At 44.8% G+C, this 23795-nt stretch overlaps 1 protein-coding gene across 6 annotated transcripts in view; it reads left to right on the forward strand.

The window, feature by feature from the left end:
* The window catches only part of TNRC6A (trinucleotide repeat containing adaptor 6A), a 451850-nt gene that overhangs the window by 47694 nt on the left and 380361 nt on the right, over positions 1-23795 (forward strand). The gene's annotated exons all lie outside the window — the stretch shown is intronic.

The raw sequence follows: 23795 nt of genomic DNA on the forward strand, positions 1-23795 counted from the left end.
GATATTGTCCGCTAAAATAGATGTCCTGGAAGCAGCGGTCAATATTAATATGGACCTCTTGCAAAACTTAACGACTACTAGTTTTAAGGCAAGGGGCCCTAAAGGGGGTGCTAACCAAGAAGGGGGGTCAACCACAACTATCCCCGTAGGGACACCTTCTACTATTATTATTAAAAAACCACTAACAGGAGCAAAAACCACAGCTACTACATCGACTATTGTTTGCAGAGCCCTTACTAAAGAAACACCAAAGGCTAAATGCCCAGTGGCAACTAACAACACGCAGGGGAAAAAACCTCCAGCAAATGGCGCAGTAAATCTACCTAATAACACTCCAGCACAGACTTCCATAATGGGTAGGGAGAGGAAATCCACTCTCCAAGATAGGAATCCGAGGACAGACAACAGAAACTCACGACAGCCACCCAGAGTAAATCTACCTCCCGAAACGTCACAATACACCATCGTTCTAACCGGAGTGGCCCCCCTAAGAGAAGGTATTAAAGAATCACAAGGGGATCTGCGGAATAAGGTCATCTTCTGGCTAAACAAACATCGCCCTTTGCCCCCGTCATCTCCCACCGAAATCCTCTTTGTAAGGAGAGTAGAATGGGTAGGCAAGGGCGAAAAAGATCTGGAAGGGGACTGTATTTTAGTTTCATTTAGAGACCCGTGGGTGGTGGAAAGAATCCAAAGGAAAGCTAGATTTGCCCATTTGGGTGATGTACAGACCTTACACCTTGGTTACTTCTACCCACATATGTACCCAATTAATCAAATGGGCCCCAATCATTGGAAACTTAATGGGGGAATGTCCCGGGAGCCCATAATCCATCACCCACAATACTACCCTCCCCTTTTCAATCATTTCGAGGCACTGTCAGATCTAGAATGGGTTGACTGACTATGCGCACCGACCCAGTTACCGAACACAGCTATAGGGAAGGGGGAGGGAGCGCATATCCCATTTAACCCCACTTCGGAATTAGTAAAGGAGCAACAGTCCCTTTTCCATAACAACACTAGTATGCTGAGGGGGCAAAGTGAGGAAGAGGCTTCCACCTCCAATATAGTTGTGACTAGTCTAACAAATGACAGCTTACCTAGCTCCCATTCCCCCCCCAATGTTAGCAATAACCATGTAGAGGTAAACTCTTTAATTTCACATATGGTATCTTGGAATGTCGCTGGAGTTAAGACCCGTATGATTTCTGAGGATTGGTTGGCCTTTATAGGTAAACATGAGGTTGTCCTCCTGCAAGAAACATGGGCCACATCTCCGTCTTATATGGCTGGATACATAAATTTTTTTAAACCAGCTATAAAAGGTACTAAAGGGCGGGCGTCAGGGGGTCTGATCACCTGGGTAAAGCAGGCCTGGTGTTTTTCAGTTTCTGAACTGTATGTGGATAATCCCGACATATTGGCTATAAGGCTGAGGGAAGTTGGGGGGCAGGAAATGCTTATTATTAACATATACTCTAGAGGCCTCCCTGGCGGCCGTGGCCCCAAGCTGATAGGCGCCTTAGACACATTATTAATGGGTTGGAATAAAGGCTCATTTATTATAATAGCGGGTGATATTAATTGCACAATTGAACCACTGTACCTGCCGGAAGACAACTGGGGGTTTGAAGAAGATGCGACCTGGAAAATCCCCGAACTTTCCAATAAACAGCCAGTCAAAGCAACGAAGGCTGCCCTGAATTGGACTGCTTTCTGCCTTACTTGGGGACTAAGGGCCGCAAACGGACGCACCAAATCGGACATTGGAGCCAATCCAACTTTTGACAATGGTGCGAGGAAAAGTCGTATTGACTACATCCTCATAAAAATGGAATATTGGAGTCTAATTGTCGATATGGAAATTGTATTACGTCCGGAAAGCGACCACAACCCATTGTCCCTGAAAGTTAAAACGTATGGCATGAAAAGACTAGCGGAACCAGATCCAAGGGGGCAAGGGGTTGTAACCGTATCAAATGACCGCAGGAGACTGAAATGGTCAATCATATCAAATGATGCAATGATACAGGCCAACATTGAAAATGTGGTGACTAATTCTTTAAATAAAGTGAGGTTTGCTGTTGTTGAGAGGGGTCAGGGTGATTTAGACAAGATCATGGGTATACATGACAAATGCTTCTCTGAGCTTAAAACTATTCTCTCAAAACCTTGTAAGCCTAGCAACGGGCACCAGAATGCCCCAAGAGCAAAATGGTATAATAGAGAGTGTAGAGAGGCGCATAGTCACCTAATAGAGAAAGTTAAATCCAGAGACTCAAGTGCAATAAAAGAGGCCAGACAAAGGTACAAAAGAGTCCAATGGGAGGCAATGAGGGAATGGGAAGACGACTTTTGGGCAGACCTTTTGGACGCTAGTAAATCTAACAACCAGACCAAATTCTGGGATATCGTTAAATGCGGAAAAGACGGTGAATTCCGTATCCCGTCTAACAACGTATCTCCGGAAGTCTGGATAAATTATTACTCCTCCCAATTTTGTACAGTAGTTGTTGACCCTACGTCTGCATCTAATCTGCTACCGGCAATACCCCCTGGCAACGTGACTATGTCCTTTACAGAAGCGGAAACGGAGCATGCAATAGGCCTAATCAAGAGAGGGAAAGCTCCTGGGTTAGATCAAATCCCAGCAGACCTATTTAAGCAAAACCTAGGCCTTTGGGTTCCCTATTTAACCAGCATATCTAACACTATAGCGAGAGGTGCCCATATACCCAGAACTTGGAAGGGGGCGGAGATCCTCCCTATACACAAAAAGGGTGATAGATCGAACCCAGGGAACTATCGCCCTATCAGCCTAATCGACTGCTTTCAGAAAGTTTTTGCCCGTATGATTCTGGCGAGGGTCCAAGGGTGGATTGAATTAGAAGGAATACTGTCCCCGCTACAGGCGGGCTTTAGATCTGGTATAAGTACCATTGACCAGGTTCTGAGGTTCTGCATGATTTTCTGGAAGGTCGTTATACTGGGGGGCGGCACCATCTTTGCTGCTTTCATAGATTTGAAATCAGCTTTTGATTTGGTGCCGAGGGGAAAATTATGGCAGGTACTAAGGGACCTAGGAATGCCGGGAGAACTGGTGGAGATGATTATCAGACTACACGAAGATAACTTTGCCAGGGTAAGATGGGGGTTACAAGGACAATATACTGACTCATTTCCGGTTTCACGGGGAGTCCGTCAGGGGTGCGTTCTCGCCCCCACCCTCTTCTTACTCTTTATAGATCAGGTAGTGAAATTCTTCGGTCCTATTAATACTGACGCACCGTCCTTGGCGGGGACTAAATTCCCAATGTTGATCTTTGCGGACGACACCCTTCTCCTTTCTAAGACTAGGGGAGGTTTGCAGTCGGCTTTAAATCACTTTGAGGAATATTGTAAACAGAACGACCTTCAGATAAATGTGGGGAAAACCAAGTTATGGTTTTCTCCAGGAAAAAACCAATACGTAGTAGTGTACAACTTAACAGGGTTAACCTGGAACAAGTTGATACGATGACGTACCTGGGGGTCACTCTGGATTGCCGACTGTCTTGGAAACAACAAATAGTGACCCAACAGCTAAAACTTGCCCAATTGACTGGTTGTCTTTTGCGTGAGCAAAAGAAATCAATCACTAAAAGGGTTGTCCCCGCCCTTCAAATCTATGATGTTAAAATTAATGCTGCGACACTTTACGGGGCAGAGTTATGGGGTTTTATGGACCTCTCGAGTTTGTATAGGATACAGTGTAGGTTTCTTCGTAATCTGGTAGGGTTGCCCCAATCAACCCCACAGATTCCACTTTGCCACGACATGGGCTGCCTCCCAATATCGGACATGGCAAGATACAGAGTAGTGTCCACTTGGAGGCGCATATGGACTTCGGAGGATTTGGCCCTTTTTGCAAAAGAGCTAACCGAGGTAAAGGCCATGTGGGGATCGGAGCGAATCCCATGGCTTCGCTCGGTGAAAAGGAGCCTGCATGATATGGGCTTGAGCCATTTGTGGGTCTCGCCAGGTACGAAAAACTTTCCACCGAAAAAGGAATTTAAGGGTTTATTTTGGGCCTCAACTCGCCTTCCCTTGGCACATGCCTCCAGTTCTGACAATTTGACGGGGCGTTTTTTAAGTTTTAAAATGGATCCAGCCCGGGAGGCATACTGGGATCTTATCCCCAGGTCAATGGATAAAAAACTATACCACCAATTCCGAGTGGGCTCACTACCCCTAAACTCCTTTACCTCATCTTGGGGCACTAGCTCCACCAACTCTTGTAGTCGCTGCCCCGGATGTAAGGAAACCGAGGGTCACTTTTTGTTCGCCTGTCCTCAATATAGAGAACCCCGCTTAAAATGGCTAAAACCCATTTTTAAACGTATGACATGTAAAAAATCCTCGGATGCTATTTGGGCTCTAAAAACAAACACCTCTGATTTTATTGTGATATGCTTGGCTAAGTACTTAGGCTGGGCATGGGCAATCAGAGCTAGGAGGAACTTAATTGTCTCTGGATCATAAAGTACAATGTGTATAGTGTTTATCTGTATATGTTTAAATCAATCTTTATGATCAGCTATATCCAATATCTTGTCCCAATAATGGTTTAATAATTTTTTTAATTGTATTTTTTTAGACTGATTGTATACTTGATAAACAAATTGATTTCTTTATTCTTCCAGCATGAATTTGTATAATGTGGAGATTTTGATACTATTTTTAAATACTTGTTTAAATTGTCTTTTATGATTTTATCATCGAAATAAAGACATTAAAACCTGAACCTGCCTTAAACCTGAACTGCAATGTTTAAGCCAGTAGAACGGGATCTTTTTAACACTACGCTTGCAATGTGAAAATTAAACTCCAAGTCCCAGAATGCAGCCTGCTATTGGTTGAAAAAAAACACACGGTGACACGCTTGACACGAAACTCGTGCCACCTATGACAAAAGATACTGAGAGGATAAATAGAAAATGTGTATAAAATATATAATCCCATGATGTGCGACTTTCCCCCTCAAAGTGGTCGGCAGTATAAGTGTTTAATTAAGATACATTAAATTTTAGAAGCACGTAGCCTGAATGGGCTGTACTATGACGTGACACCCTTTATGTAGCAGCTACTTACAAAATACCTTCCCTACTTTGAATACACATAGCAGGCTCGCCTCCAGCCTCCACGGGTCCCTTTACACACAGCTAAAATGAACGTGAAGCCTTTGAGAGGAGAGTGACCGTCACCGTAGTAACAGGGCCCGCCCCCTGCTTCCTTCCAAGCCTCGCTCTTGACACCTGGCTTAATTTGCATGTGCTGTGGGTTGCTTTGAGACTAAAACTGGCAAAGGAAGGTCAGAAGACTGTAGGATGTTGGAAGGAATGGGACATATGGAAAGCAGGAAAAGCCACTCCATGGAAGATGCTGCACAAAATGAGCATCGCTGCACCCTGGAACGGCGCACTCTGTGGTTTTTATTGATTTTGCAGTTCCCTAATTATTTGTGCTCATTATTGGTAGTTGTTAGTCTTATGTTTTGGGAGAGAGGGCGGACTGCTGTTTTACAAGACTAGCCAGAGCATACTTTTGCTGCTGAGCTGAGCTGCTTCAGCTTTTCCCTGCATTCCTTCATTTTCACGGGCCCTTGTGTAAAAATCTCAGCATTTTTACAAAAGTGTCGATTTCGGGCAAATCGCGAAATCCTGGAGGGTCTGTATAGTGTTTTGAAAATATAGTTCTAACTTCACAGTGATCAATGAGAATTAATAGTTTGTGTTTTACGGTATCTGGGTTCCAAACCCTCGTCACGCCTCAAAATAAGCCCTCAGAGCTCCGTTCCTCCTCACTAGCCTTTGGGAGCCAAGGTCCAAACAAGAATACGTTGCACCCAAGACCAGTGCAAGAGTTATGACAAGCCAGGTACCAGCGGTTATCCACAAATCACTGTCCAGTAACCATAGTGTCGTTGGAATAGGTGGCAAGACCTGATAATAGGTTTTGAATGTTCTCACACGAAAAGACGACATTGGCAGCAGCATCTCTCTCCATACCCCCCAACCCACCAAATAGCAAAATATGTGTTGGGGCCTTCATAGGTCCCATTTCCAGTGTTTCTGAACCAGACAGTCAAGTTACAAATGTGTGCCGATAGCAGAGAACTACCTCAGACAGGTTGATGTAGCATGCAACTGTCGAAATCAAACTAGCCTCTTACCATTATCTATGAATACTTTGGAACAAGCCAGGTCACATCGACCAGGACAAACCATTAGGCCTACCCACCACCAAGGGTGTACAAAATCACATCATTTTATCAGCCGGAGACTAGTTCAGTAAAAAAAAAAAAATAATAATTATCTACATTTTCTGCTCGAACCAGTCACCTTCTGGTAACTCGAGACTTTTTTTTACCCAAGGTGCGAACTCACTTAAAAAAAAAAAAAATTACAGAAAACCACACCATGCAAAAATGTCGAGATATTCCATACATTTTGCGTGATCTGAAATCCGGGAATTTCTTAAATTGTGCTGGAGTAATTACATTTTTTCCTAGGCCTACCCAAAATAACAACAAATAAATAAAATAAACCTTTGCTTTCAGAATGATTTAGACAGACATGTTGGACAGCTTCCGGTTGTTATAGCCCTAAATTATTACCATCCCCCTTACTTACCCCCAAAAAAAGCATTGGCATAGCCAATAGGTCTCACTTTTGGAACCTTATAAGTATTTAGGTATGCAGCACAATGTCCTTGGTGCAACAACATCAACTGTTGCATGGCTAAACACTTATAAGGTCCCAAAGGCGAGACCTATTGGCTATGCCTATGCTTGTTTTTCAAGTGCTGGTTGCTGTTCATAGCTGCTTCAAAGGACAAGATGGAGTACGGTAGCAATATAGCTGCATAGATGTCATTATGATTGTGATATGCTCCATTAGTCCATGCCCACAGCAAGATGTAGAAGCGTTGAGAAGGATGTTGATTTAGTGGAGGCTTGGTGACTTGTCTAGGGTGTCTGACTGTGCCAATGAGAGCCTTGATGTAGGGGACATTATAGAGATCTTGGTGTAAGAGAAAAGCGGTCTGCCTGAACAGGTGGCCATAAGTATTTTGTTGGCCTATGGTTGTCATGGCTTTTTTGGGATATAATTCAGAGAAAGGATGGGCCTGTGAAGAGTTGCTGATTTCTTACGTGTCCAAGCCTGTTTCCAAACCATTACCAATGTTTACCAATGTTTTAGTGTGTACTACTGTGTGCGACTGTCATACTATGTACTCGATTTTCTTTACTATAAATGTTGTAAAGCGCTCCTGGAGCTACAACCAGTCAGAAGGCACTTAGTCGTTTACACCGCTTTGGAAGCCCTGAGGAAGTCGTGGGTATCTTGGCCCGAGCGACGAAACACGTGTTGGCTGGAGCGTAACAAGAAATGCATTAAATCATTTATGCTGTTTATTTACTCATGCCAATACTCAAGTCTGATTTATCTTGATGATTATTAATGTGTGCCGGGATATAATTTCTAACTGTGGACAGATCTTTTGATCATATTGGAGGTGTTGGATGATTGCCTCTTCCCTGGGCACCTACATGATTATTGACATCATCATATAGTTACCGAATTTAGTGAGCGCCAGACCTACCAGGATACAATCATCCCAGCGCTCCGATCCCTCCGGGTCTGGCCATTGCTATGTAAAACTCTTAAATACTTATGGGGGCAGTGTACTCTGCATTAAAACTGTATAGCCCTCTAGGAGAGGGTGGTAAGAATGGTTTGTTCCCCCTCAAACACACCCCTCACAGTTGCTAGCCGCATTATTGGTGCTGATCTTCGAGTGTCTGCCCTTAAAGTTTTGCTGGAAGCTTCTCTCCCAAAGTGGGATATGCTGCCTCTAAGCAAAGTGGTGGACACTAAAATGGGAAGGAGTTCAATCGGCACAGAATTGATACTACCGAGGAACAAAAAGATAAGCTGGGGACCACATAGGATGTGTCTGCAGAGCACGAGAGCAGGCTTACTGGGTGTGATGTGACTAGTGCAGCCTCTGTGCTGGGTGTCAGGGCCCCCAGAGGGGAGGTATGACGGAATCAGGCATGTTACAACACGTACTTAAGAATGCATGCCTTCACACATATGCCTGTACCGTGCATGTCTTTACAACGAAAATGTCTTTTTTTTTTCTTCAGATAAGTATAAAGCCTTTTATTTATTTGTGTGGGTCTATAAATATTTGTGTATACATACATATGACCTTATTGACCGTCGGCCCATAAACCATACCCACCCTAAAAATACCCTTGCCACCCAAATGCCCCTACCCACCCTAAACACTATAAATATTCATGCTACCCAAATACTTCCACTCGCCATAACCCTAAATTCCCTTGCCAACCAAATACCTTTACCTAGCCGAAAAATACCCTAGCCACCCTCGCCCACTCTAAACCCTATAAACACCCTTGCCACCTAATACCCTCACCCACCCCTAAATCCAAAAAACGCTTGTGTGTGTGGGGGGGGGGGGCGGGAGAGGAGAGTGAGAGAGACAGATACATGCTTTATACTTACCTGTGAGATACTTACATTGTCGTGGATGAGGCATATGCATTGTAAAATTGTGCATGGTAATGGTATTGCATGGTAACAGCCGTGTTGTAAAGGTGTTTACCCTTCCCCAGGGTGCTTTGTGAATAGGGCATCTACATTATAAAGACCAGCGCTTGCTGGTGAGGGTGGGTACTCTGTACGTTTTACGCCGTAAATATCAATATTTCTGTGTGCACAGGTACCGGACAGTGATCTTTACACCAGGCTGCCCAGGAAGGCCATGCTTGTACACGGGTCACCATCTTTACACCCCGCTGCCCAGAAAGGCTTTGTATGTATACGGGTCACCGGGCCACCATCTTTACACCAGGCTGCCCAGGAAGGCTGTGTATGTGTACGGGTCACCAGGCCACCATCTTTACACCAGGCTGCCCAGGAAGTGCTATGCATGTATACGGGTCACCAGGCCACCATCTTTACACCAGGCTGCCCAGGAAGGCAATGCATGTATACGGGTCACCATCTTTATACCCCGCTGCCCAGGAAGGCTTTGTATGTATACGGGTCACCATCTTTACACCAGGCTGCCCAGGAAGGCTGTGTATGTGTACGGGTCATCAGGCCACCATCTTTACACCAGGCTGCCCAGGAAGGCTGTGTATGTGTACGGGTCACCAGGCCACCATCTTTACACCATGCTGTCCAGGAAGGCAAAGCATGTATACGGGTCACCATCTTTATACCCCGCTGCCCAGGAAGGCTTTGTATGTATACGGGCCACCATCTTTACACCAGGCTGCCCAGGAAGGCCTGCCCTGTTGCACCAGTCCTCCGGCGCTGGCCAGGCAGGCTCTGTCTGCAGTAGGTAACGCCGCCCATTCTTCCCCAGTTAGTAGGACAGGCCCGAGCTGCCACTGGCCAGCTACAGTTGCATCTTAATATTTGATAACCTGGCCCCCTCCGGTCCAGGGGTTATGAAAGCGCCGATCTGCCTGAATGAATACCCGCGCTGTGAGCCCGTCTGTTTTCCTTGTATCTGCTTAATATTGGCCCTTAACGTGGCAGCCCGTGTAACACTGCGAGACATTCATGCCGCCGCCGGCGTCTCCGCCAGTTTACAGAATGGGCTCTTAGAATAGCTTTCGACTTCTGACCTTTGCGCTTCCTCCCTCGGCTGCCATGACAACCGCGCTGGAAAACAAACAGCATCCTGGCGAGGCTCCACGGGAGCGGGGCCTGCCTGGCAGCGCAAGCCTGGGCCCGGACTTCTGGAGGTGCCCTCCCCTCCCAGGGAAGGCGGCTCCCGAGCAGCTCCTGACAGCGCACTTCAGATCCCAAAACCCTGCTCGTCAAACACATTTATGGCACCGTAAAACATCAGTGTCTTGTGTAAACAAGACCGAGCTGCATACCCGAGAGGCTACTTCACTGCTGCACGTCGACGCCATCTTTTCTGGAGGAGCTTAAATGTTCCAGCAGAGTTGAACACACTCCTGGAGCACTGCCCGATGTTGCTGCTGTCGTTTTGTCACTCACAGCCTTGACCTCTTTTGAGGTCAGCTTGTCAACGCACACCTAACTGAGCTTTTCCGAACACACCGAGTGTGTGCCTTCATTTTAGAGTTGTCTTCGCACTATTTCTAGATGCGACCTATGCTACTCTTGTAGCCACGTCCGCATAAGCGGTTCATAAAGTGCTGCTTTGCCCGGGGGCACTGATGCTAGAACAGATGTAACCTGGAATGGAAGGAAAGCACAAACACAGCAGGCCCCTAAACCTAAGAATGCATTGTTGGCGAGACCGACTCTTATTTATTCTTTGCAGCAGTGTCTTCTAGTCTAGCTCTGGTGCCAACTAATTTTTCGTACTTTGCAACCACCTATGAGAAGTCCATGCCCATATGCCAGCTGTAATCTCTGCAGCAGAGCCTCGCCACGCTCTCAGTACATCCATTACTTCGACAGAGAGCCCCAGGGGATGTCTGCCACTTTCTGATTCGTCTTTGATGCGGATAGTAGGTGCTTGGAAGCTGTCGGTCCTTGATACAGTGGCATTGTTTGTTGGCCCTTGTGCGGATAAGTTTTACAATTTCTCAATTTTCGTGGGACAAAGTTCACTTTTTACACACTGTCCCCATCTTCCTTTTATGCCAGCATCTTTCCAGTGTTGCTTTTACCAGGTAACGAAATCTCAATCTCTGTAGACCTCGAGAAATCCAGTACAAGCTTCAGGTGATTCAGTTTAACATGGCATCGCATGGTTTAATTCCAGTCTCCCCTAAATCTCTGCTAAACAATTACCCATTATGTCTCAAACATAAGCAGGGCTTCTAGGATATTGGTGTATTTATGTCATGTCAGTCTGTATTTATCCTTATTTATTTTCTAACATTTTATCTGCTTGTCAATTTTTTTTTCGCTTTTGCGAAAAAAGCTGTAACTAGCGGATTTCCCCGTGTGTCTAACCTACGAATGTACTCGCATAATTTAAGGCCTTATTGGTTTTCGGTCTTTAAACACCGATGTATGATACATCAGGGCTCACGGGAATACACGAGTTTTCTAGTAGAAATACCTGTCGCCACCTGCAGAGATTAAAACCTCTGATTTGCTACCTCTCAGTCTGACAGCCAGCACAGCTATCGGCCAAGGAGTCATGATTGACAGCATTGAACATCTCCCCAAAAGGCCATTTCCCCACTTTATCCGTATTTAAAATAAATGCTGAGACATAGATGGTTTTATGTCTTTATTAATATGTAAAAATCAATAAAGACTGCAAGTTTAATTTATAAGCCTGTTCAATTTGCAGATACTACGAATGGCGCCTGCATCAGCAGTTGGGGACGCCACTTTTTTCCTGGTTCAGTCTGCGGCGATCCTCTTAATGATTCATTTTCACAAAGTAAGATTTTATGCTGTATTCCTAAACACCACTTCATCCATTTTCGGAAACTAAGGAAGATGTTGCTCTGAATCGCTTTTGAATAATTCTTACAGCAAAATATTTTTTTCACCGTGTCCTGGATGAATGTTTTCCATCGATGCCAACACACTGTGCCCCCCCTCTTTTGCACCATGGAAGTACAATCTGGCTCAGTTTATCCTTTCTGGATAGTATACCTGCATTGTAGTGTTAGGCTCACTACGGGTTCTCGCTTTGCGTGAATCATATTGGACTCAAAACTGAGGGAAGACTGCTGAGCATGATCACTGGCCAAGTGTAGCATCTGATGCCCGTGAAATCGCACTTGAAAGGTGTGCATCTGCTAGGGGTGGCTGGCTTTTCCTCCTGGTCTGCTGTAAGGCAATCCGTGACGCAGTTTCTCTTGTGCTGTGGCACAGTGAGGCGTCAATTGGCAGGAAAGCAGTGCTAGTTGATGGTGTGTTGAGCGCTCCTGGACTGAGCTGTTCACATGTCCACGCTGAACTCAACTTTTTTTTTTTTTTTTTTTTGCAGCTTGCTGCATAGCGTCACCAGTAGTAGTAAGTAATACGTTATTGTGTTAATCAAAAGATAACAATAAAAGGTATAACAACCATTGGCATAGCCAATAGGTCTCGCCTTTGGAACCTTATAAGTATTTAGTTATGCAGTACAACATCCTTGGTGCAACAACATCAACTGTTGCATGGCCAAACACTTATAAGGTCCCAAAGGCGAGACCACCTGGCTATGCCAATGCTTGTTTAATTTAGAACATTCTACCCTTAGTGGGTGAGTGAAAGGGAGGATGGACAGATGGATTGAAAGTGTGGGTGGATGGAAGGATAATTGGAATGGATGGATGAGAAACTGGTTGGTGAGTGAAAGGGAGGATGGATGGATTGAGTTAATGAAAAAGGATGGAACAGCAAACGTAAAGTGAAAGAATGGATGATGAGAGTGAAAAGAAAAATGGCTAGATTGAGTACAAGGATGGATGACAAAGGGTGGATGAGAGAGAGGGTGGATGAAGAGAAGGATGATTGAAAGGATGGACAGCTGGATAGATAGATGGAAATTCTAGAACAGTTTATTTCAAACAAGCACTGGTAAAGTCAAAGTGTCTGCTTTTGTGTCAGAGAAGCGCGTGTTATTCAGCAGTAAATGATCCCAAAATCTGTCCTCAAAAGATCTTACCACAAAATATCTTGGGCCATAGTGCCCTAAGTAAGCTAAGAGGCAGAAGAACATTCAAAGTAGTATTAAAATAACTTAGTCGGAGTCCAATCCAATTTATTCCGTTGTACTTCGTGACAGAGAGCGCATTTATAGCCAACATGTGTTTCGCCCCTTCACATTGGCCATCTGGCCTGGGTCTTCCTCAGGGCTATACATGGTAACGCATGGGTAGTGAGTAGACGCAATATGTGAATACACAGTGGAGATAATATACATACATGAGGTTGGTGAGTGATTTACATGTAGTGCAAAGGGTAGTAAGAAGATTAGAGCAAGTGTGAATGGAAAGTAGAAAGCGAAGAAAGGAATCACAAAGCAGAGTGGGGAATGCATGGAAAGGAGGTGGGGGTCAATTGGGTGTAGAAAAAGGACAATATGAGGAGGGAGGGAGCCGTGCGAGTGAAGAGTGCAGAATAGAGGAACAAGTGAGAAGAGGAGAAGAGAGAAGTCGGAAGATAGACAGGAGAGTGGTCCGTGAAACAGTGTTTTTTGAGGACAATCATTGTGTTAAGCGGAATCGGTAAGTACAGTCCATATGGTGAGCACCGGCTTGGCAGCAGCCATAAATAACAAGTTGTCATAAGCATAGAGGAACATGGGAGAAAAAAAGCAGAAAGAAAAGAAAAAGAAAAAAAAATTGGGAAGAGAGGGGAAGGCATTCGAAATAAACCACCATAATGCAGAGTTTGGCATATAACACAGCATTGCATGGATAATGTGTCTCGTCACAAAGATCAACAACATTACATAAGGAAAACATCATTTCACGTTGCAAAAAAAAAAAACACATTTATTTCTTAAGTGACGTATAGAATTTTATTGCACAATTAAAATCATTGCAATCACAAATACTAAGATACAGAATGAAATGCATGAGCTTCAATATTAAAAGCATTTACATCAAAAAAGGATTAAAATTGAGTGGTTTTATGAGCTTTATGATTCTATGAGTTTTTCAGGGGCCAAAATGTCCTTTACAGACATCAGAAATTTCAAAAAGCCTGTGGACAACTGTGCTGAGTCACCCTTCAAGCATTCCAACAGGGCAGCCAGGCCAGTCCGTATGTTTAAAATGCGCCAGATGGGTCGAAGCCAATAAGTTCTTAAAGGGCGCAGTGTCTCGCAAATACATATGTGAGTTAAGGTTTCTTCTTCTCGCCCACAGGCACGGCACTGTGTGGATGAGATTTCATTGTAGCCTTGCCCATACTTGTATGCCAATAGAGGGATCAAGCCGAATCGTAGCCTCATCAGTTGGCCCTTCATTATTGGCTTTATGGGGGATGACGGATAGTGTGGTACCCCTCTGCTGTTGTATGGTTTTAAAGCCCAACTTCCATGCTTAAGGGTTTTTAAGCTTGTTGCATCGTTGACCAATGACATTATTTTAGCCTTTTTTATTGAGAGTTTTGCTGCCGCCGGCATGGGGGCGGCCCATATTTCACAGGATTCCAGTGTTTCAGTAGAATGAGTGAGATGATTATGCCAGGTTGACTCGGGTTTATTTATCATTAGCCAGATATCATTTTTTAATGAGTTCTCCCGTGCTTGTTTGGCCTTTAGACAGAATGCTATGAATCGTGCTTTAAGTATCAACTTTTGAGACGTCAAGTTGAATTCCTTACGGATTTGCACATGCGAAGTGGAAGAGGGTAAAAGAAAAACTTTACGGAAGCAGGCAGATTGTGCTCGCTCCAGCCATGATGACATCTTGTCTTTAAAGACAATAGCGCCATGGGAAACGGACAGTAGGAATTTTGCCCCCATTGCTTGGATTAAAGGTGTGAGGTCAGGTGAGCACATAGATTTCCTTGCTCTACAGAAGGCGACCTCAATGGATTGTGCCAGCCCGTGCATTGCTGTGTGTGTGTGTGTGTGTGTGTGTGTGGACTGCCTTCCTTTATGGTTGATCCATACCCCAACATACTTATAAGTGCATTGTAAAATCATATAGGAGCATATTACATACGCGATCCAGAGATACTATATCAAGGTTCCAGGGAGAGACTCGTAGTTCAGGGGAAATACACAGTGGGACGTTAGTATGCATAGGTCATGGTGTGCCAGACATGAGGGCCGGTTCCTTAGTACTAACAAGTTTAACTGGCGTTTATCCGGCCTGAGGCACTAGGGATACATTATGTTCCTGTGATGTCAATATAGATTAGGCCTCTGTGGGTGCTCAAAAAAAATACAGTGATGTGAAAAGGCCTATCCGAAATAGATCGGAAGAGTAACTGTGTTCGCGTCATGTGGACTAGTGCGGCAAACATGAAGTTATAGAGTCAGTGCATATGGGGAAGTGAGCAATGACTGCGCTGCCTCCCTATATGGCTGCATACCGTTTTACAGATAGCAACTGGGTAGGTCCTTTCCCAGTCGGCCGGAATGCGGCTGAACTAGAGGGTGGAGAAGGGGGGGAAAAAAAGAGAGAGAAGAAGCAGTCGGGTCAGCTTCACGGGGAAGCGCTGGAGGTTACAGAACGATCCCCGACTCTGTACCGCACAAATCTCTATGGAGGTCAGGATCAGTCCCCCTGAGTGGGTGGCACAAGTGGACACTTACTTGTCGTGCGGCGTGAAAGAACTGCGAAAGTCTGTGGTGATCTGTCGGCATGGGCAACGGACCCTGGGGGCAGTGCGCTTGATAGTGCAGGTTTTGGTCTTTGGGAAACCGAACACCATCAGAGGGTTCTTGGAAGTTTACAGAGTAGTGATTAAAAACGTTTTTAATACAGTGCCGGTAATCACATTCTGTATAAGATTTGTCACCCACATAGACCCCCTTCAGGATCCATCACTCTGCCTCTATTCTGTGACCATGGTGTGCATTAAAGAAATAGCCATTATCGGGTAACGGTTGCAGAACAGATTCAGGCTAATAGATGTGCAGAGCACTCCCAAAATATTCAGGGTACGGCGGTGCGAGTCCGTGAGCTGTTTCCAAACCTCCATCCTCGCCTTTGTTCCGCGTGTATCAAGGCAGCGCTCCCGTGCATGTGAAAGGCCCTGCATGTGCCCGGCTCCAGCCTGCCTTCAAACTGTGATGTTTGATTACCAGGCTTGGCCTCGCGTGGTCGGCGTCAACCTCACAACACGGCTGCGAGAACTCTCTCAAAAGCGAGCGCAAGAGGAAGGTGAGCGCTAACAGCCTGGGCAGGGCCTCATTCTTTCAGCATATGGCTCTTCGTTTGAAGCCTTTGATTTTGCCTGACAGGCTTTCTTCCGCTGCAAGTTGGTTGGTGCTAATCGGATACAATACAGAAATGGCGGAAGAGCTCCGCATAATTGTCTCTCGTGTGTTTCTGACTGACAATGTGCTTATGAAATGGAAACATTTATTCCCTTTGCGCTTGTTCAAAGAAACTGCAAAATTAAGAGTGATGATTGCGTGTTTATGTAATCCGCGATTTCTATTTTTATTTAAAAATTCTACCATACCGTGTATTTTTTTTGAAGCCTCCAACTGACCGCGTCCCTAGCTACCTAGGCTGTATAACTGAACATCTAATTACGTTGAGTTGTCCATTTTGCTCTCTACTGGATATAGTGAAACTTGAGGATAAACCACTGTATTAATCAAGATACCAAAGGTAGAAATCTTATATACCTGGTGAACATTCTTGATCAGAGATTGTTGCATGGAGTTTCTGACAGCAAATCATCAAGTATTAAATAATTCTTGCAAGTAGGAAATGTTGGTATGATTATTGAAACAACATACATAGATATCAGGAGCCCATATGAACGTGCCGCGAACCTCTAATAAGTAGTTGCAACTGACACAACTGCCAGCACAACCTTGCATATATAACCAACCCTACAATGAAATAAAAACATGCATCTGCATTCGCGTATGCTATTTAAAACACATTCTAAACGTATATACGGACAATGTGAGCATCTGTGAGTCTCCGTTAGTGCACTGTAGGGTAAAGTGAAGGACCCTATGGACACAAAGAAATCTAGAAACAAGCAGTATGCACTTTTCAAGCACTCGTGCTTGTGGCGGCATCCACCTTGCGGGAGCGAGCAGCGGCGCGGCCACATTAATTACAAACAGATGGCCCTTGCGTACCACTGCTCTCGCCCACAAGGTGGATGCTGCCACAAGGACGAGTGCCTGAAAAGTAAAGACATATTCCTAATGGCCCTCTCCTAGTGCAGCGCAGCTGCGCTGCCTAGGCGAGACCTAAAAACTTCGCAATCAGTACAAGTATCGGAAGAAATTCAAGGCATAATAGTTTCCTTGAATGCAAACTCGTATCAGTGCAATTCAGAGTATGGATAGCCTATTCAAACAGTCGATTTGTGAGCCTGCTCTCAATTTCATTGGCATATGATTGCACTACTGTCCTTAAGACTATCAGTTTTTGAATACTTAAAACCAGACCTACCTCCTGCAAGCATAACATATCCACATTTGTAAAGCGCGAACAATCACCCGTAAGGGTCTCTAGGCGCTGGGGGCCGTCGGGAAGATTAAGCAAGCTATTGCTCAGAGTCACATGGTGCTGGGCTAATCTGCCGCCGGCTCCTGGGATCGAACCGTGATCCCCAGACTCCAGAGTCAGTCGCCCTAGCCGCGGCGCCACACCGCTTCCAAGCAGTAAGCTAGAACTTTGCGGCAGCTATGGTGCATCGAATTATGTCATTGACAACACTCGAACGATAACAAGGCACCAAGCCTTGTATTTTTGTGCCAGTGACACAATGAAAAAACTCCTGCTTTGAGGCACATTATCTGACCCGCTTAATTGCTACTTGGAAATTGCTTCAAGTTGATACTGCACAGGTACACGTGACTAGTCTTTGCTTAGTCTGGAGCCATTGAAGTCCACAACTGATGTATTTACCTGAATGTGCCTGGAAGAGGTTCTAAAACTGTGCCCCCACTAATACGTGATTTCTAGTCCCCCTAAGCTTAGACTTGTTGTCACACTTACCCCAAACAAGGTCCCTTTCTGGTGGGCTTCAGTGCCAAAGTGTCACTGTTGCTTGCCTCAGACACGCCTAATTTTATCTTGGACCTTGCACATAAAATGACCCCTAGATTGTGCTCTACGTTTTCAACCCTTTGGTTTTCAATGGATGTAGCAGCGCGTTTTCTTTAACCCCCAAGTTGCTGCAGCCTATTATTCCTGTGGTTTTTAGCAGCTATAGTTCTCTCAGTAAAACCAGTAGCGCAGGGTGGACTCCTCTGTGATGCTCTGTTGGTAGGTGCTAGAATCCACACTCTGGGGGTTGATGGGAGACTGACACTAGGTCAAGAGACTCTCCTTGGAGACACAAAGGGCACTTCATAGGCAGGCCCCTCTCACTGGAATGGAGCCCCTGGGTGTGGACACAGTTACATCCACGCCAGGACTCGAACTGAGTGGTAACCACCACTCTGCATCGGTCAGATACATTTATTTAGGAGTTATTTTAAATATTAACATACTACGGTGCACCCAGAGTTTGTGGGAAAATCAGTGCATGTTGAATGCATCAGCGCATATCCCCTTTAACGCCATACATAGTGATGCCACCATCTGCTGCAGAGCTCAGTGCTGCGTGATAAGCTTATTGTAGGCTGTGCATCGTTAATTAATTCATTAATGTCATCGTGTGTATACGATGCTGTTTGCAGTTTAGCTGAGAGGGTTAGCAAATGTAGCATGTGTTGGCCAATTTTGACTTCCCTTTTGCTAGAAATGGCCGTGGTAGCCTCGGGATAGTCAGTCAGTTTGTTTTTCTTTTTGCTTTGAGGACACAATCTCCGTGCCAAACACAGCCGTGCACGTGGCTTCGCTGATCTAAAGCCGGTCTGTGCTATCTTTCCATGACAGCAATCTGCAGCACACGGTTCAGCCCCAGTGTTTGCACAGAGCTGTCTGGAATGGAACAATTCATCCTTTGTGGCGGCGAAAAGCCGCTGCACACCAAGAAAGGAAGCGAGCAACCGGTCAAAGGCTGAGCTAATCCTGTGTACAGTTGGTGGGGTCGGGCAGCACGTGAGCGGGGGCCTCTTCCATGCTCTGGAATTGTCCCTTTGGCGCAACCCTGTGACCTTCAGCAGAACAAGTGACGTTCGTTCTCTACGAAAAATAGAACTTGATTTAGGGGACAGATGTGTGTGAAGAAGGAATGGCTGTTCACCTGGCGGTTTAATGTAAGGTAGAAGTAGCCCAAAGTCCTGTAAAGAGGTATAAGGGGTACCGGAGCAGCAGACACACTTGCACATTCGATCCATTCGCCCCTGTAATCCTTCTTAACCCCTCCTCACAGAGTAGGTCTTTGTGTGGATCAGCGTCCGTTTGGGAAGCGCCGACCCTCTCCCGGTACAACCACGATTGTTCACTCTCTTCTCGCCGTTCCTTGCTGCAAGAGCCTGATTTTAAGTCTTGGGCAGGTGTTTTGGCTGAACCTAGGGATGCAGTTATCTCAGAAGACGCCTTAGAAAGTGTGAAGCGTTTGAATGATGGAAACTCGTGTGTAAACGTGATTGCTGTGCAGCATGGTTTAAAGATTAAAAAAAAAAAAAAAACAACTTTTATGCTACCAGCATTGATTGATTGTGCTGTACACCATGGCTCCCAAAAAATGAGTTAATAGAATTCGTATAGGTGAGACCTGTTGCATTTGACAATGCTTATTTCTTTCAGTATTCCACGAGTGCATGTTTTCAAGCCCTTGTGTAGTTCTTGCCCCTTACAAACACCACCTCCTCTTGAAGGCTCTGTTGCCGGTTTATTTCCCCAAGCTCTCCCATTGCTCTCCCCTACCTGACTGTTCTTTTATTAAAAAAAAAAAAAAATCCCCCCCCAGCCCCTTTGTTGCTTCCTTGCCCCTCCTCCCCCACCCACTGCCAGCTGTTCCTCTCCCTTACGGTCCTTTAAGTTTTTATTTTTATTTAAAGTTTTTTTGAAGAGCCTGGCAGCTGTGACTTGCAGTGGTACTACTCCACATGTCAAAATGTGCTTTCGGGCAAGTCATTTTATTTTTTATTTGCTTATCCAGCTGATGTCCATCAGTTGCAGTTGTTAAATAACAAAAAAAAAACTTGCACCCACATCATCCCGCCATCACGCATCCATATGCCTTCGAAATTATGCAGTCCCCGCCTTTGCACCTTCTGTCTTAAACGCACAGCAGAGGCAAAAAGAATATTAAAAAATGTGCTGCCTATTGGCTTTGACACTGCAGTCAACTTTTATCATTTTTATTATTTTGCAAATGTTTTTTGTTTGTTAATTTTTTTAAATTGTAGATTGAGGAATGGGTGAATGCCAGAATCGATAAATGGATGCACGAGTGCAAAAATGAGTGACAAAGTGCATTTGTAAAAAGCTGTTGAGTAGCTAAACCCACTAGCGATTGAAGAGGAAAGGTCACATAGAAGTCAGACTTATTGGCATTGTCTGTGCTTGTTTATTTATTGGCTTTATTTAGGATTTATCGGAAGCTTCCTGGCCTCAGCGCCTGTCCTGCTTACCTTGCCACGTGCCTGCTAATTGAATTAAGACTTTTCTACTTGTACCCATTGGTCGTCGGCCTCCCTGACTTGTGCTACTACAATACCTACCTATCTGCACTTTCAGAGTGTAGCAGTGACACTTGACTCCCAAAGTCTTTTGGTAGGTGGAACCTGCTCTGGTGCTACCTTTTTGAAAGTGAAATTGTTTGTACACCCACCCCACCTATTGCAGCGATGCCACGCCAGAAGTGACCGTTCTTCGCAATAAAACACACAAATAGGAGGTTTGCAAGGCCCTCCCCCTCTGCTTGGCCATCAGAGTACAAGCTGCCGACACATGTTTTTCCTGCGGCTGAAGGGTCGGGTTTGCAGGCTGCATCGGACTCCCATCTCTTCACGTGCAGCAGGGCAGGCATTGCATTGGTCATCTGTCCCTGGAGAGGATGCCAGTGGTAAGCCTTGTGGAAAGCCCCACTCGCATCCTTTTTAAGTCTCTCCTAGGCAGCGCTTGTGCTGTCTCTTCGAGACATGCTGTATTCAGGATATGTGCATAAAGCTCCGCCTACTTCCCGCCCATCTTTTTAATGGACTCCTGTCCCTGTCCTTTGTAAATGGTGGCTTTTCATTGGTCATTAGGCTTTGTAGTTCCTCCTTCGTACCGCCCTGTCTTTTTGTAACCTCCCATGAGGACACCCCCTATTGCATGTGTTGTTACGCCCTAGGTTTTAATTACAGCCTCAAGGCACTATTTTCTTACAGGCCTTAAGGCAGGACACTCACTTGGTCTTAAACCAGGTTGGCAGTGGTTACTTTTCTCGCTAACACATCTCACATTTATATTAGACCTTCTATAAATTTCCCTTCCTCAGCTCCACATAGAGTACAACTGTAATCAGAATTAATATAATTGTGTTGTCACATTTCAAAGCTATTAATTGTATTTAAAAACATAGCTATTTGAATGTACTTGTGGTACTGTCTTGCATACAGTAATGCAATGCATTATAGGAGTACCATATGTGACCAAAAGTTTGATGCTCACTAGGGACATCTATGCGCAGCTTGCGGTACTGCACCTACACATCTCACATTTATATTAGACCTATAAATTTCACTTCATCAGCTCTACATAGAGTACAACCTAATCTGGAATTAATATAATTATTCTTTTGTCACATTTCAAAGGTACTAATTGTATAAATGGACATAGCTATTTGTATGTACTCGTGGTACTCTTTCATGCAATGCATTATGGGTAGGGTGGATTTACCAGATCTTCAAAGTTTATGATGATCACTAGGGACCTCTAGGAGCAGCTTGTGGTACTGCACCTACCACATCTCACATTTATATTAGATCTTCTATAAATTTCCCTTCATCAGCTCTACATAGAGTACAACCTAATCTGGAATTAATATAATTATTCTTTTGTTACATTTCAAAGCTACTAATTGTATAAATGGACATAGCTATTTGAATGTACTCGTGGTACTGTCTTTCATGCAATGCATTATGGGTAGGGTGGATTTACCATATCTTCAAGGTTTATGATGATCACTAGGGACCTCTAGGAGCAGCATGTGGTGCTGCACCTAGACAAGCCGTGCTGGTTCCTTGCTCACTAGGGAGCTCTAGGAGCAGCTTGTGGTACTACACTGAGACATTTAATGCTGGTTCCTGTCTCACTATGAAATAATTTGCCATGCACTAGGTCTCGCATTACTGAAAGTAGGAGCTACTGACGTTGCATTATTATATGCAACGCCAATACCTCAAACTATCATTAATGCAAAACCTATTGCTTTGCAAATGCTTGTTCTGTGCTGAAACTGTGAATGGGACTTGTTTCCCATTGTCTTTCACCTTATCAGCCGATTTTAAGTTGACGCTGTTTTGGAATCTTTTTTCCTCCAGGCCGTGCTTGACTGGCCTCTGTCAGTTCAGGCCATGTAGTGCTGCTCGCCAGCATCCTCTCTGGATGTGTTGGTGTTTTTTTGCAGCAGCATCAAGGTTTTCTTTGTAAGGCTGTGTTTGTGTTTCAGCATTCCTGCGACGACAAGGATGTGTGTGTGGGGTGTATGTTGTCTGTCAGGGATGCTTCATAAAGTAAAGCTGGCGTCCAGTGAATCGTATACAAAAAAATCTCAAACATGCGTAAACACCAAAAATAAAATGTTTGAAAAGGTGGCAATTAGGCAGCCGCCTTTTAACATTCTCCAACTTGATTCGTGCATTTCTGAGCAGCTTAAGACTGCTCTTGCGGTCTGTATTGCTTAATGGCATCCTGTCTGGAATGCTGAGCTTCTCCCTGCCACTCAAAATGCTGGGATTCCTGAATTTAACTCCTATATGCCTATTTACTAGGTTCAGTGAGTGCGAAGCAAGGCTGTGGAGAAGGTGGCTTCAATTAGCTTGCATGCGTGCCTGTGGTTGTCGAGTGTGTAGCGGGTGCTGCTTGTGTTGTTGCATAATGCAGTTGGGTATTGATCACTTTTAATTGTCCGTCACCTCATTCAGCTCCTCGGCTTGGGCCCATAATTTTGGGGCGACCAGTTACCAGCGATTTAACTCTTCCTGCAGGCGGTGTGAAGCCCCTTGCTTCACAGCTCATACATCTGAATTGTACCATAGACTTTTAGGGGGGCAATTCATGAGGGACTAAGACCTTAACACAAATGTTTCTTCTACCTGCTTCTTGTGACTTTGACATTTCGCTAAGTCATTTTGTTTTGCCCTGTGGACTGTTGTAGCTGTACGCTGAGTTAACAGCGGTCTGTGGAGTTCATGTGTAGAGCATGGGTCCCCTGACACGAGCCTGACGGGACTCCGAGTGAGCTGCACAGCAGAGAGGGAAGTAGCTAGCTCAGGGAAGCTTGAGTGACTCGGACGTACTGATTGAATATTGGGATAGGTCACAAACTCCGTCTGCTGCTGCTGTGCTGATTTCAGTACAAAAAACAATGGTCCTGGACCAATTATTCATATAACGTAAAGATCCTCTTCAATTAAATCATTCTCCAATTGAGAGCTAATTAAAACAGAAATAATTTGGAATAGCTCATGATATCCAATATAACATTGTAACATAGAAAAATGCAACATCCAACTCTTGAATCACCATCTATTTATTACAAAAACTCATATATTCATTAGTATTTGGCACATGGTTGCTCCAGAGGGAACGTGCATGAAGTAAAGGTGCTAAGGAGAAAGTAAGTGATGAGGGAGTGGTATGAAGGACAGTAGAAAGAACATGAATATACTTTACAATGAAAACGGTTGTCAATCACCGTTTAGAGCAAGCCTGGTCACGGTAATATCACCAAACATTTGATTATTTTACAACCAGAAATAAATTCTTGACAAAGCACGTTAAAGTGTTACGTGTCCCAGGCTTTCCAAAAAGGAGCGTCGACGTTTCGACCCGTCTAATGGTACAGAGGTAATTTGAACCCTTGACCGTGCGGGTCTTCTTCAGGACAGGGGAGGGGTGGGGCAACCTGACGTGGTCCTCGACTGTGTGTCTAGAATTAAGAAGGGAGGATGTGATAAGGATGTTGCATAGTAGAATTTACTACTGTTGGACATCAACAGGTGAAGAGTTGGCTTACCTGGTC

The sequence above is a fragment of the Triturus cristatus genome, chromosome 10 (genome assembly GCF_964204655.1).
Source record: "Triturus cristatus chromosome 10, aTriCri1.1, whole genome shotgun sequence".
Taxonomy (NCBI): domain Eukaryota; kingdom Metazoa; phylum Chordata; class Amphibia; order Caudata; family Salamandridae; genus Triturus; species Triturus cristatus.